The sequence below is a fragment of the Cherax quadricarinatus genome, chromosome 85 (assembly GCF_038502225.1).
Source record: "Cherax quadricarinatus isolate ZL_2023a chromosome 85, ASM3850222v1, whole genome shotgun sequence".
Taxonomy (NCBI): Eukaryota; Metazoa; Arthropoda; class Malacostraca; order Decapoda; family Parastacidae; genus Cherax; species Cherax quadricarinatus.
In genome coordinates, this window is record NC_091376.1 from 19,398,398 (window position 1) to 19,414,404 (window position 16,007).

At 43.6% G+C, this 16,007-nt stretch overlaps 1 protein-coding gene across 1 annotated transcript in view; it reads left to right on the top strand.

Annotated features, from left to right (window-relative positions):
• The first annotated feature begins 691 nt into the window (after positions 1-691).
• Positions 692-16,007, top strand: part of LOC128703114 (UDP-glucosyltransferase 2-like) — a 238,842-nt gene continuing 223,526 nt past the window's right edge. The window contains exon 1 of the mRNA XM_070103531.1: positions 692-1,066. The gene's annotated coding sequence lies outside the window, so the exon portion shown is untranslated. The remainder of the gene's footprint in view (positions 1,067-16,007) is intronic.

Here is a 16,007-nt window from a genome sequence, read left to right on the forward strand (position 1 = left end):
AGCGCAAGTAAGGCGCATGACGCTTAAATACTAACGTCTGGTGGAAATGGGACGTGTACCACACGAGGGCATAGTCACTGGTAGGCGGGATTCCCCAGTGGAAGTAGGTCCTACCCCAAAGAGATGGGTTAGTTGTAGTAGTAGTTGTCGTAGTCGTGAAGGTTATGTACATGTCCTTAGAATCAAGATTCCATAATGTTGCAGTGTCTGACAAGTTGTACAAGAATGGTATACAATGGTTTATTGTATAGACACTGCAACATCATGGAATCTTGATTCTAAGGACATGTACATAACCACGACTACGACAACTACTACTACAGCCTTGAGGGGCACAGAGGCACAGTCATGGAGCTTGGAGCTTATTTAGTGGCGACAAATGAAGGAGGTGCAGCAGACGATGACATTGTCACTGGTAGGCGGGAATCCCCCTGGCTGAAGGACTGATAACCTCATCCTTTGCATGTAATTCTACATTCTTCTGATTATATCCTTGTATAGTTAAAACCACATAACGGTATGGGCGAGAAGTCCTGCTGCAATGTTCCTTCTTTCTTGTGTTCTTACGTTATAATAATAATAATAATAATAATAATAATAATAATAATAATAATAATAATAATAATAATAATATTATTATTATTATTATTATTATTATTATTATTATGATTCTTGTGGGTAACAAACTGGTAGGCAGTGTATATTCTGTTTCAAGGTTGTCTGGGAAAAGGCGAAGTCATGCTGACTAGCTCACCCTCTATATTCTCTGTATTAATTTCACCTAACATTATAACTTATTAAGTATTTAAAATGGATAGAAAAGAGTTCCATACATATATTATTGTTTTGTTATAAAAAGTAGGGTAAAAAAAAAATTATGGACAGTATATTGTAGAATAACAAAGATTGCTACAAATGTGCTAATTGGTATCTGTGGTGTTTGGGACGGTGTGGGCAGTGTGAGCTGCCTCACAACACAACAGTGTTACCTCTTAAACAGTGAGTGTTAGGGACGGTGTGGGCAGTGTGAGCTGCCTCACAACACAACAGTGTTACCTCTTAAACAGTGAGTGTGAAGTATAGTGTTGTGGTGCTCACTACTACACTGGTCTTCCTTACATCTCTTAATGGTCAGTGTCTTGCACCTCTACAACATCATAGTTCGCTAGGTACTGGCTGTCTGCATGTCACTCATCTCTCTGCAAACATTGTATCATGCTGTAACAACAACAACAACAACAACAACCAACCACCACCACCCACCACCACCACCAACCACCACCACCACCACCAACCACCACCAACCACCACCAACCACCACCACCACCAACCACCACCAACCACCACCACCACCAACCACCACCACCGCCGCCGCCGCCGCCGCCGCCGCCGCCGCCACTACTGCTACTTATCTGGAGTTTATCTGGAGAGAGTTCCGGGGGTCAACGCCCCCGCGGCCCGGTCTGTGACCAGGCCTCCTTAGGTCAGTGTCCCAGGATGCGACGACACACCAGTCGACTAACACCCAGGTACCCATTTTACTGATGGGGAACATAGACAACAGGTGGAAAGAAACACGTCCAATGTTTCTACTCTGGCTGGGAATCGAACCCAGGCCCTCACCGTGTGAAGCGAGAGCGTTAACCACCAGGCCACCAGAGCCCTACTACTACTACTATTATCATTATACTGCCAGTGTGGGGTAACAGTGATTTACGACATCATACTCTCTGAGTGTTTCTTATTACGACGTTAAATAAGATAAGATTTTGTAAGGATTTTTAATCCCAGAGGGTTAGCCACCCAGGATAATCCAAGAAGGTCTCTGCGTCATAGAGGAATAACTTATTTCCACTGGAGTCCTTCAATCTTGTTGTTGCAACCCCTGCATGGGTCACAATGTATATGATGTATATTATGTATATGTATATAATGTATGTTACCTTTTTATATAATTTTATATTGCTTATATTTGCAATAACAGCTAAATCATAAATATATTGCTTTATATTATTATTTGACTTAGTTATGTTGTTAGGTAGGATGTAACCTTCATATATTAATATTATGTGCTCATAGTTCAAGTCTTGATTGTCTAACTACTGTAATTATCGCTTGTGGCTCGTTACTCTGCCGGCTTCTTGTTGTTGCTGGGCAGCAACTGTCCACAGAGCTATCACGTGATCGAGAGGGGTGTACACACCTTGCCTGAAGTATTCAGTCTGGTCTAGACTCGCTTGGTGGTTGGACGTATTCTTGACAAGTGCCTAAATCTCCCTTATTGGCTCTTGTTGGAAGATTGTCTCTGTCTCATTATTGTTGTAGGTTCTGTGGGACTCTGTCCACAGAACATTGTATAGACTTAGTAATTTTCAATGTTGTACTGAGGTTGTGTGTCTCTTAGACACTCTGAGCAACTCAGGTCCTGAGCTGTAGCTTCTGACCTAACATGTACTGATATCTGTGTACTGTCACAGTCGGAGATTTTCTTATGCTGAACTTAGATTCAGTAGTATGGGAGTTTTGTGACTTTACTTAGTGTCGTTATATTATCTCCTTGTTCCTGATTCTGTGTTGCTGTTGCTTGTTATATTGCTATTGGGCTTAGCATTCTTTTTATTGTTCAAGCAGACTGTTTTGATTGCCAGTTGGTCAAGAAGTTAGCTTATTGGAGGACTTTGTCAGTCACTTGTTTAAGTCTAGTCGAGTCGTGAGACATAGCGAACTACTTAGAGCACTTACACACATACACACAAACTTATTTGTATATTGTATTATTAAATGTTAATGTGCCAGACGGTACTTAAGACTTATAAATGTGATATGTGCTTTCAGCACAATACTATTGTACACGAGAGAAGTGATTATTATTATTTTGTTGATATTGATTTAATTTAATTTGATATACGCCTAGACAACTTAATAAATTTATTAAATTTTAATTTCTCTAGTTAGTAGCCTACCAATTGTAATCCTAAAGCACTAATAATTCTTATTGAATTCTAATGGATAATTGGACAAGGATACTGACTAATTGTTACGAAAACCCAGTAACAGGCTGGATGCTAGAAGTACAGTCCTTTCTAGTATTCACTGGAGATCTCTAAGCTTATTAGAAATCGCGTTTTTTGTAACACTTGTCCCCCAGGATGCCAATCACATCAGTCCACTAACACCCAAGTACCTACTTGCTAGGTGGACATGGGCAGCAAGTGTAAGGAAACACAACCAACATGGCCACCCTTGTCAAGGATCGAACCAGACACACTGTGTGTTAGGCTTCAGTTCTTGTGTAGATGTTGAAGCACAACTTTCTCTCCCTGTAAGTTTATTTAGGTACAGGTACACTTATGTACAATTACCATACGTAGTGTAAATTACCCACCAAAATAGCCCAAAAAAGTCATTGCTTATTTCCATTGTGTTATCAAATTTAAATACAAATCTTCATTCTAAAATCTTTGTATAAAAAAATACAATAATGTGAAGGCCATAAGATGCATAGCATTTCAAGTTGTCCTTTTTCTGTACCTTTAAAATTATTGAGAGACCATTTATCACTAACTGCAATTCGTACGTCTGTCCCATAATATATCAAGTTTCACAAGTAAGTTTATTTAGGTACAATTAGACATAAATACAGCTACACAAATTATCATAGTAATACAAGTGTAAATTACCCAGGATAACCCATTACAAGCTTCTCCATAATAACGTCAGATGTTCCCCATATCGAGGCTCACTAGAAAGGTTATTGCCACCTGAGGGTTAAATTTGGTCCCTGGTTTGGTTGGCAACACTCGCCTCACACACTGAATGTCTGTGGCTCCATCTTCAGCATAGGTAGAAACATTTGAGCGTGTTTCCTTTAGACACCTGTCCCTGTTCACCTAGCAGTAATTAGATACCAGTGTTAGCCGGCTGGTGTGGGTAGCATCCCGGGGAGAAAATCACGGCACCTAATATACGTCTGAACATGTAGTGAATTTTCAGAAAGTTTCTGATTTTTTTTATATTTTTTTCAGTCTAGTACATTAAATTTACCATCTAATATTGTTACGAAGTGGGAGGAGCTATAGGAGAGAGAGAGAGAGAGAGAGAGAGAGAGAGAGAGAGAGAGAGAGAGAGAGAGAGAGAGAGAGGCCAGCAGGAGGAGCAGTTGGTATCTGGGGAGTCGTCTGAGTGGGTGGCTGCTGATGATCACAGGAATAATATGCTGTGTAATTATCTCATTATTAGTAATAAATATTATTTATCACATTTTTTCCAAATTGATATCATAAACCCGATAAATAACCTAAAAATGTAATAAAGACACTGAAAGTAATAATAAAAGCCATATATGAGAGAGAGAGGTAGGGGTGTGGCTGCTCTGGGATCTTACGATAGATAAGTTTTCTCTGCGGTCGATAACCAGAGAAAACGGTAGATATTCAGGGGAAACACTCGTAGATAGTAAGTTTATTCAGGTATACAGTTACATAGATTATCATACATAGCAGCACATGTGTAGAGAACCTAGGGTAACCCAAGAATGTTAAAGTGACTTATTTCCATTGGGGTCCTTGTGGTAATTATTATTTATATTTAAAGTTAAAACAGGTAAGTATCTTAACTATATAAATGCAGTTACAAAAATATGGAAGATATACTATGGGAGAAACAAAATTACTTTCATTCAAGAAATCACTCTGGTCAGAGAAATATCAAATATCAAACTTAAGCTTAAGGAATCTTACAGGAGACAAGAATCTCAGGAAGAACTAAGGGCCATAATTGAAAATGAAAAAAAAATCTTTAATGCCGAATCTAAGGGAAAAACACCATCCAGTATTGGGCACCTGCTTAGGCGAGATGGGACCTACACAGATGACAGCAAAGAAATGAGTGAGATACTAAAGTCCTCCAGTACAACTCAGTGTTCAGTGAGCCATTAACCAGACTAAGGGTCGACAATCTATTCTAAATGAATTTTTTATGACCGAGACCCAAAATTTGGTCATCTCAAAATTCTCTGATATCCTAATACCTCAAGACTTTGAAAAGGCCATAAATGACATGCTCATGCACTCTGCCCCAGGCCCAGACTCATGGAACTCAATTTCATCAAGAACTACAAGAAGCCACTGTCGCATGCCTTAAGCAATCTATGGAGTGGGAGCTTGGATACAGGGGGTCATCCCGCACTCACTAAAAACAACAGACATAGCCCCACTCTACAAAGGTGGCAGTAAAGCACTAACATCCCATATCATAAAACTCTTTGGGAGGGTTCCAAGAAGCAAGATTGGCAGCCACCTAGATACCGATCAATTATACAACCAAGGGCATCAAGGGTTTACAGGAGGTCGCTCTTGCCTGTCTCAGCTACTGGACCACTATGACAAGGTCCTGGATACTGTAGAGGATAAATAAAAAATGTAGTATTCATAGACTTTGCAAAAGACTTTGACAAGTGTGACCACGGTGCAATAGTGCATAAAATGTGTGATAAAGGAATAACAGGAAAAGTTGGTAGGCGGATCTATAACTTCCAAACAAATAGAACACAAAGAGTAATAGTAAACAGAGTAAAGTCTGAGGCAGCTATGGTGTAAACCTCTGTATACAGTTGTGGAAATACATTAAACTTGTAGTTACCATCGGTCTCAATATACACAACAAAAAGCAAATATTCCTCCAGTAATCTTCACCAGTCAACCATAGTGAAAAATAGCATTTGTTGAGGTGGAGGTGGAAATTTTTTGAAAGAAGCTAAATACAGCAATCTATGAGTGCCCAAAACTCCAGGCTGTATAAAAAGGTGCGAGAGGTACTGCCGTTCATTATAGTAGTAGCTGCCAGAAGTCATCAGTTTCTCCAATATGCAAGTTACACTTTTCGTATCAAACATAACACATATTACTCTGTTAAATAATCTTCCAGTAGTCTTTTCATGAGCTAGTCCAAAACCACCGACTGGATACTTCAAAATAAGTGATCCACTGGCCGGATTCATCTGGATTCATCCAAGAAATAAGTGAATCAATGACTGAATTCAAATGGATTCATTAAAAAAATGAGGTATCCTCTGTCCTGATTCATAAACTGATGGGATTTTAGGCGCTTTTATCAAACACCCAAACAGTAACTATTGAGTGGTAAGCTTGTCCCAAACAAAACATATACAAATATGCTTTAAGGAGGTTATTAGTAGAATATTCAGAAAAAAACAATCAATGAAATCACATTATGAAATCCTGTATAGTCTGCAACCAAACAATCAGACTGTCTCCTGCATGGATTACTTGCAACATCTTTAGTAACTGGGCCCATGCACCTTGTGCAGATATTCAGGAATCATCTACAGGAGATATTAAACCAGGGAAGTGCTTTTGGGTATGCCCAAGTGAGATCCAACTGTGGAATAAAATCACGTTGGTATTAAAAGATGATAACATCAAAACGGTCTTCATAGGAAACCTGACAGCTTTCTATAACAGATGGGAAAATAAAAACTCTGGGCCAAATAGTGATATCATCCATAGTGCAGATGCTGTCCTGGTAGACAGTAACTGTAAAAATGGAGAAATGAATGTTAGTGGCCTGGAGGGAGACAGGAGTTCTAGTGGGGAAACAGGAGTAGACAAGGACATGAAAAAAACAATGTTACAAATTAGCAATACTGTGGGAGATAGTAAACAAGGGGATGCCCCAAGAAATAGTGAAGATAAATTACCAGAAATAACTGGTGAAGGCTCCATTGTTAGTACTAGTGCTGAAGATAGAAATGAAACAGAAGAAACATGCATCAGTAGGGAATACAGTAACAAAAAACCAAGGCAAACAGAAACCAGTCCTATGCAAATTCTGTGTACTTGTTATCTGCAGTCATGGAATATCTGGAAAAACAAATAGGACGTGCAATTCTGACCAACCCAGAAAATGCCCTGCCCATATGACAACAGGAAAATGCAACTTCTCTTCCTGTAATCTTTCCTACTTCGAATGTGTCACTCTTCAGTTCAGGAAAGACAGCTCTATAACTTATATTGTCAGGGACACCACATGAAGGGGACAAGAATATACAAAACATCCAGACCATTGGAAAACCTGGGTAGTCATGGCCACTCCAGAGAAAGAGGTTTTTTATCACCAGGAAGGAAAAAAAGCTGGATGAAAATTACAAAAACCATATACCAAAAAAAGACATTCCCCATACTACCAATACCTCCAATCCAATGACATTTGTCTTTGCAAATATACAGGACCTAAAGCCAGCTACAAACAACAAAATACATTTCATCCATGGACTGCTTACAAAGTCAATCGCATTGTTCGTGATTTACGCAGAGACTCACGTAAAGGACATCGAAATATGGATCCTGGGTTACATCTTATACAGATGCGACAGACTAAACAGGCAAAAGGCCTGTACATCACAGAGTCACTTGTATGCTTGGAGCTATTAAATTCCTCAAATGATATAGTTGAAGTTATAGCAGTAAAGATCGAGATTTAAAACCTGATCATTGTGGCTGTATACCAGCCTCTGGACACATTGTCCCAACAATTCCAGGAACAACTTTTGAAAATTAATCACTGTCTGGAAAATCTCCCAGCTCTTTTCCCCAACATTTTGCTCCTGAAAATGGAGGAATATAGCAAATAATGTTGTAGCAGAGATAACACTAGGCAGAAGCACAGATGAAAACTCATACACATATGAGCTTTTAAATCTCTGGACCAAAATCAACTTAAACCAACAAATATTAGAGCCTACAAGATTGGAGAATACACTGGACCTCATCTTCACTAACAATGATGGTCTGATACGAAATGTCATCATATCAAAAACAATATACTCATATCACAACATAATAGAGGTTCAGACATGTATGCGCGGAGCCTCAGACCAACAAAATGTGACCAGCCACAAGAGAGCCTTCACCAAATTCAACCTCAATAACAAAAACATAAAGTGGGACCAAATAAACTAAGTCTTAAATTATATAAACTGGGAAGACAACCTAAGCAACACAGACCCCTGCCTGTGTCTAGAACAGATTAACTCTGTGGCACTCAAGGTATGCTCAAGGCATATTCCTTTAAGAAATAGGAGAAGATGTAAACTAGAAAAAGGAAGGTGCTTCCTATACAGGTCAAGGCAATGAATAACAAGGCGGCTAAAAGAGGCCAATATATTTGCAATACATTTTGGGATGGAGATGGGGTGACATAGAGTGAGTCAAATTCGGCGGGCAGGCAACACCGGGGGGCTGCCTCTAGGTGAGGGGGAGAAACGTGAGTGTAAACAAAGAGAGCGTGAGGCCGACAGAACACTTATTACCTCCCTGATACATAAGTTAATATTCACATTGAAAATAAATGGTACAAAATACCGACACAATGGAAACATAAACACATATGAAGTTTAATGTGATCCTTTATTGACAACGTTTCGCCCACACAGTGGGCTTTTTCAAGTCGCAAACAGATCTATCTTAGGTGGAAGGAGTATTTATAGTCAGGTTCAGAATGTTGAGGTCAGGTGGAGAATGCTGCATCTGATGATCTACCGGGCAGGGTTATAGAGTCTTGGGTAGCTTGGCAGGGGTATTGGACAAGTTGTGAGTAGACCTGCAGTGTTCTATGTTCTTATGTGGAATAGCGATGAAGAAGTTTCTTGGCAAGTGGTTCAGCTATGTTATAGAAGCCATTGTTCTGGTTGAAATTGTTGGTTATGGAGATAAGCGATGATTCCAGGATTCTTCGGTATTGAGTGCTGTCTTCTGTGGCGATAAGTCTTGAGTTTCTGTATTTAATTAAATGGTTGTGTGAATTGCGATGTTGTACAGAGGCATTCCTTGTATCGTCAGTCCTGCTTGCGTATTGGTGTTCAGAAATACGTGTTTGAAGGTCTCTTGATGTTTCGCCCACGTGTAATTTGTTACAGTCATTAAAAGGGATTATGTATATCCCTGCAGAGGATGGAAGCTTGTCTTGTCTATTATTGGTGATGTCCTTGATGGTCGTGGTTATGGAGGTAGATACTTGGAATGATGTATTGGAAAAGATGTTGGAAACATGTTTGACAATGGAGTTGGTGGGGAGGACTATGTATCTCGTCTCGGCAGTGTCTTCTCTGGGTGTGTTGAAGATGTTTAATGCCTGCCATCTGCAGTCTCTGATGAAGTGACGAGGATAGTGGAGTTTAGAAAACACTTGTTCAATTATAGTGCATTCTTCCTCAAGGAACTCATTGCTGCAGATTCTGAGTGCACGCAGGAAGAAGCCTATAATTACACCACGTTTAGTTTTGGTGTCGTGGTGAGAGTAGAAGTGGAGAAGATCGTTTTGGTTGGTTGGTTTTTGATAGACTTTAAAGCAAAGTTCATGGTCAGTTTTGCAGAGAAAAACATCAAGGAAAGGAAGAGTGTTGTCGACTTCTTCAAGTGTGAACTGGATTGAGGGCTCGACCTGGTTGAGCTTGTCTTGGTGAGCTTGAACGTTGAAGCACCTGGGAGTTATGAGGAGAATGTCGTCAACATAACGTATTGTGCTGGGGAAAGCAATGCACACCCATTGTAGATTTCCATCCATACTGTGCCAGTCAATGATATATCAGGACTAGGAGGTACAATGTGTACTCACAACGTCAGGTTGCACATCCTAATTTGTGTGTTTTGTCACTTTGCAGCTAGGAGCATTCATTATGTTGTACCTGAATCCAGGATTACCAACACACACCTAAATGTCTCATTGACCATGCTCCTAGGTATTAACTCACATGATATATGGGTTAAGGAGCTGGTGTGGTAGCCTGTCCAGGCATACCTGGTGGTGATAGCAGTCTCGATGAGTTGTGAGGTGGCAGGATGTACAGAGGTGAAGATGGCAGAGGACATGCCGACATGCATTGCATTGATGCAGCTACATCAGGAGAATGTGCATGACACCAGGGACACACGACAAAAGCCGCTCAAAATCAACCACCCAACACTAAAGCAAGGCATTGGTGAAGATGATTGGGCTGCGTTTACCCGCCGGTGGGAGATATTTAGAAGTGGGACCGACCTAACACCCAATGAAGTCATCATTCAGCTCCTGGTCTGCTGCAAGCCTGATTTAGAAGCTGCATTGTTCTGGGAAATGCCAACAATAGCCAGCGGTCCTTAGGCAGCAGTCTTAGATGCCATGAAATGTCTCACAGTGGTGAATGTGGCACTAAGTGTGCGATGTGCAGCACTTCTTCAGACGAAGCAGGAACCATGAGAGCAAGTAAGGCCGTATGTGGCGAGACTACGCGGGTTGGCCAATGTCTGTCAGTGGACCAAAACTGGGACCTGTAGGGTGGCCACCTGCTCTGCCACTGTCGCCAAGGACTACACCGAAGATATTGTCACACTTGTTCTCTTAACCGGTTTGGCAGATGACATCAAGAAGGAGGTCCTTGGGATGAAAGACATTGACACACAGACACTGAAACTGTCAGTCTTGCAGATGGCAAAGAGACTGCTGCCCATGCCATGGTGACTGAGAATCTACAGGTGGCGGCCAGTGGCTACAAAAAGATGGTCCACGAGTGCTGTAGCCAGGTGTCACCAGCGCCCACACAGGATCACGGTGAGCAGGCCCAGATGAGACGCAAGATACACTGCCAGTGTGGTTCTCTCACTCCCCGGTTTGGTATGGTGAGAGGCAAACTCAAGGAATTCATGTTGTGTCTAGGATGCTCCAGAAAAAACAACCCATGTCCCTGTAGGTTGTCTCCACCATCATCTAGTGGGTCGGTGGAGGTGCTGTTTCACTATGTGGCTACCGCCGAGATAGGCTCCTGCGCGGGTGAGGCTCTGCCTCATCCGACGCTATCTTTAACAGTAGCTGTGGACAGCGAGGCCTATGACATGGTGAAAACACCATGTCCACCATGGCGGTCAGCCCGCTTCTCGGTCATCGCCGACTCTGGTGCACAGACCTGTCTGATGGGGCTGTGGATCCTCAAGAAGCTGGGCTTACACCGACTCCACCTCACCCGTGTCTCCACACGCATTCTGGCTGTGAACAACGTGGAGATAAATGTTCTGGGTGCTGTGTTACTCACGCTGTCCGGTTGCAACAAAAAAGGGGAGCAACTCAAGACATCTGTGGTGGTCTATGTCATGGACTCCACTAGCTGGTTTTACCTGAGCCAAGTTGCGTTGGAACAGCTGAAGGCTATCAGACCTGACTTCCCCAAAATTGGCACGACAGAAACTGATGTGTGTGGGAATGCGGCGAGTACATATACCAGCTCCACCATGGCAAAATGCGGGTATCCATGGTGCACAGCATTGCCTTCCCGTCCCTCAAGTCTGTCCATAGCACCATCACTTGAGTCCACAGTGGAGATGAAGACCTATCTCTTGGAGAGGTATGCTTAGTCGACCTTCAACATATGCCCACACCAGCCGCTCCCTGCGATGACGTGCCCCCCAATGGAGATTCGAGTTACCCAGGGGCACAACTGGTGGTGACCAGATGACTCCCAAACATCCCAGTTCACTGGCAGTGGAAAGTGTCAGACCAACTGGATAGGGACATGACACTGGGAGTCATAGAGCAAGTGCATCCAAATTCACCTGTGACTTGGCTCCACAGTATGGTCCTGACACCCAAGTCGGACAGCACACCCCGTCGCATGGTGGATCTGTAACCACTAAACTGCCACAGTGTGTGGGAAACCCATCACACCGTACCACCCATTAAACAGGCAAAGCCTGTTCCACCTAATACATCTAAGACCATCACAGAAGCATAGAATGGCTTTCACTCGATTGAGATCCGGCTTGAGGATCGCCACAAGACAACTTTCCTGACAGAGCAAGGCAGGTTCCGCTACTGTCGTGCACCAATGGGCTTCCTTGCATCGCAGGATGCCTACATGCAATGGTATGACGCCATCATTGCTGATGTACCTAGAAAAACCAAATGCGTCGACGACACCATCATATGGGACATAGACTTGAAGGAACATTGGTGGCGAATGATTGACTATCTGGAGGTTTTAGGCCACAATGGTGTGGTCCTCAATCCAGCTAAGTTCCAGTTTGCCATGACAGAGGTGGAGTCTGCAAGGTTTCAGATAACCAGGTCCTAAGCAAGACCCCTACCTAAGTACCTGAATGCCATTATGACGTTCCCAAGACCAGCCAATATCATGGATCTATGGGCTTTGTTTGGTTTCGTTAATCAGCTATCACACTATGGCAAACCATGGACATGATGGCACCGTTCAAGCTGCTTCTCAGCTCCAAGGTCAGCTTCAGATGGGACACAGCCCATCACTCAAAAAAGGCAATCATCAACGCAATTAAAGCAGGGGTCGAAATATTTGTTCCCAGGAAGTGGACGTGCCTCAACCCTGACTGGTCTAGAATGGGGGTGGGTTACTGGCTCTGCCAGAAACATTGTAGCTGTGACCACACTATTCCTGGGTGTTGGGCAGATGGATGGAAGGTAACACTAGCTGGATCTCGCTTCTTAAGGGACATTGAGAAGCGGTATACTCCAATTGAGGAGGAGGCCTTGGCTGTTGCATGGGCACTGAAAGATAGCTGCTTCTTCACCATGGGGTGCCAGGATTTCATCATAACGACCGACCACAAGCCGCTTGTGAAAATCCTTGGGGATCAGGCACTAAATGACATCACCAATCCAAGGCTCTTCAGACTGAAACAGAGCATCCTCATGTGGCAGTGCCAGATCGTGCACATCCCCAGCAAGACCATCCCAGCAGCAGATGCAACATCATGGTATCCATCAGCCACAGACCCAAAGGACACAGCCAGTGAAATGTGCGCTCTGTCATCTATCCAGGTCCTGGAAGGCACCCACAATGACCTGTAGACACTCCTCGTGGTGACAGCAAGATCATCAGTGGACTCTCTCAGTACAGTCATGTAGGAGAGAGTCAAGGAGTGCACCTCCACAGACCACGACCTCCAGCTGCTCACACCACTAATAGAGTTTGGGTTCCCACCATCCCAGGATGCCTTAGCAGAGGAGCTGCAACCATACTGGCAGTACAGCGACAGGTTATCTCTCATGGATGAAGTCATCATGATGGACCACAGGATCGTGATATCACAGGGACTTCGGAATGAGGTCCTACGGATGCTTCACGCAGCTCACCAAGGCAGCAGTCGCATGCACAGTAGGGCAGTGGGCGCTGTCTTTCGGTCAGGCATCACCAGAGACATCGAGAACACACGTTTCGGGTGCCATGGCTGCTGGGGAATGTCACCCTCCCAGCCTCGTATGCTGCCTGTACAACTATGTGTGCCAAGCAACCCCTTCCAAGCCATTGCTGATGACTTTTGTGTAGTGTACGGCATTGGGTACCTAGTCATCGTGGACAGGTTCATCGGCTGGCCACACATTGTTGCATCCAAGTTGGGTGCCAAGGGCTTCATCACGGCTCTTCTCAATTACTTTTCAACATTTGGTGTTCCCAAAAGAAATGGAGTCACTCCTGCGACAATGGGAAGTGAGCCTTCACTGTTCATTGGCACACCACCTGCAGTCCAACGGGCGGGCAGAGGTAGTAGTCAAATCTATGAAGCACTTACTGACATCACATATGGATGCAAACGAGAGTCTTGATACAGAGGCGGTGACCGCCTGCTTGCTTCAGTATCAAAACACACCAGACCCTCAGACCAGTATGTCACCAGCACAAATCATCTTCAGCAAGAATCTTTGGGATCTGCTACCCATTGCTCTGGGAATGCAGGTGTTCAACCCACTGATTCACCCTGTGTGGCATCAAACGTGGGGTATGCAAGAAGAGGCCCTTCAGCTAAGATTCACCAAACAAGTCGACGATCTACAGCACCACACCTAGCAGCTTCCCCCCTTAGTGTCCAGCAATCGAGTGCTTCTGTAAAATCAAACCGGGAACCACAGCACGAGATGGGACAGGACCGGCGTGGTAGTGGAGTTGAAGCCATATGACTAGTACTTGGACAAAGTAGATGGCTCGGGACGGATTACTCTGCACAATTGGCGGTTCCTGCACCACGTTCAGGGGCTGGCCAATGCCAGCCAGCCTGTGCTACCACCATACCCTGTTCCCCCACCCCCGACCCCCTACCCATGCCAGTATGTAGTGCGGCACAAAACAGCGAGCTGCCTCAGATATCCAGTGGCGATGCAGCGACCACACCCCCACAGCTGCACAACACAGCAACAATCCCAAAACCACCAATGGAGCATGCAGACCAGGCACTCCTACAGGCACAAGAGCCAGCACCCAGCCAGACCGTCGCACAACACACACCCATATCGCCACCTCTAAGACCACACAGAGACAGACGTCCGCCAGCATACCTATGGGATTATGTCACAGAGTGATGAGTTTCCCACTGGAAACTGGGGGGATGTGGGATGGAGATGGGGTGACATAGAGTGAGTCAAATTCGGTGGGCAGGCGGGACTGGGGTGCCGCCTGTATGTGAGGGGGAGAAACGTGAGTGTAAACAAAGAGAGCATGAGGCCAACGGAACACTTATTACCTCCCTGATACGTAAGCTAATATTCACACGTATTGTGCCGGGGAAGGCAATGCACACCCACTGTAGATTTGCATCGATACTGTGCCAGTCAATGATATACTGTGATATACTGTGCCAGTCAATGATATAATGTGTACTCACAACGTCAGTTGTGAGTACGCATTATATCATTTGTCTCTTTGCAGCTAGGAGCATTCTTTATGTTGTACCTGAATAAAGGATTATCAACACACACCTGAATGTCTCTTTGACCATACATAGTGAGTCACTGTTCAGGGAAATAGCAAACATCAAAGTAAAGCTGAAGGAATCTTTCAGGTGTCAAGCAATACGGGAAGAACTGAAAGCCATAAGTGAAGTTGAAAGAAACCGAAGTATTGTTTTTCTTATGCCAAATCTAAGTCGAGAACAACAGCCAGTATTGGGCCTCTACTTAAACAAGATGGGTCCCACACAGATGACAGCAAGGAAATGTGTGAGCTACTAAAGTCCCAATATGACTCGGTTTTTAGCGAGCTGCTAACCAGACTGAGAGTCAAAGGCCTAAATTAATTTTTTATAAGAGAGCCACATAATTTGGTAGACACACACCTATCTGATAGTATCCCATTACCAAATGACTTCAAAAAGGCGATAAATGACATGCCCATACACTCTGCCCCAGGCTCAGACTCGTGGAACTCTGTTCATCAAGAACTGCAAGAAACCTCTGTTACGTGCTTTAAACATCCTTTGGAAAGAGAGCATAGACACGGGGGTCGTCCCACAGCTGCTAAAAACAACAGACATAGCCCCACTCCACAAGGAGGGCAGTAAAGCAATGGCAAATAACTACAGGTCATCAGCGCTAACGTCTCATATCATAAAAGTCTATGAAGCATGATTGCCATCCACCTAGATACTCATAAGTTACACAACCCAGGGCAGCATGGGTTTAGAGCAGGTTGCTGCTGTCTGTCACAGCTACTGGACCACTATGACAAGGTCCTGGATGCTTTAGAAGACAAACAAAATGCAGATGTAATATTCACAGACTTTGCAAAAACCTTTGATAAGTGTGACCATGGTGTAATAGCACACAAAATGCGTGATAAAGGAACAACAGGAAAAGATGGTAGATGGATCTATAATTTCCTACCGCTCAAGGAAGGTTCCTTGATGCTGGTGAGGGGTTCTTGATCTAGGGAATTGGATCTGTGCTCCGGTTCCATGAATTGAACCTGAATGCCTTCCACATCCCCCTACAAGCGCTGTATAATTCTGTCGGTTTCGTGCTTCCCCCTTAATTATAATAATAATATAATTTCCTAACAAATAGAACACAAAGAGTAGTAGTAAACAGAGTAAAGTCTGAGGCAGCTACAATGAAAAGCTCTGTTCCACAAGGTGCAGCACTCTCTCCCATCTTGTTCTTCATCCTCATATCTGACATAGACAGGAATATAAGCCACAGCACTGTGTCTTCCTTTGCAG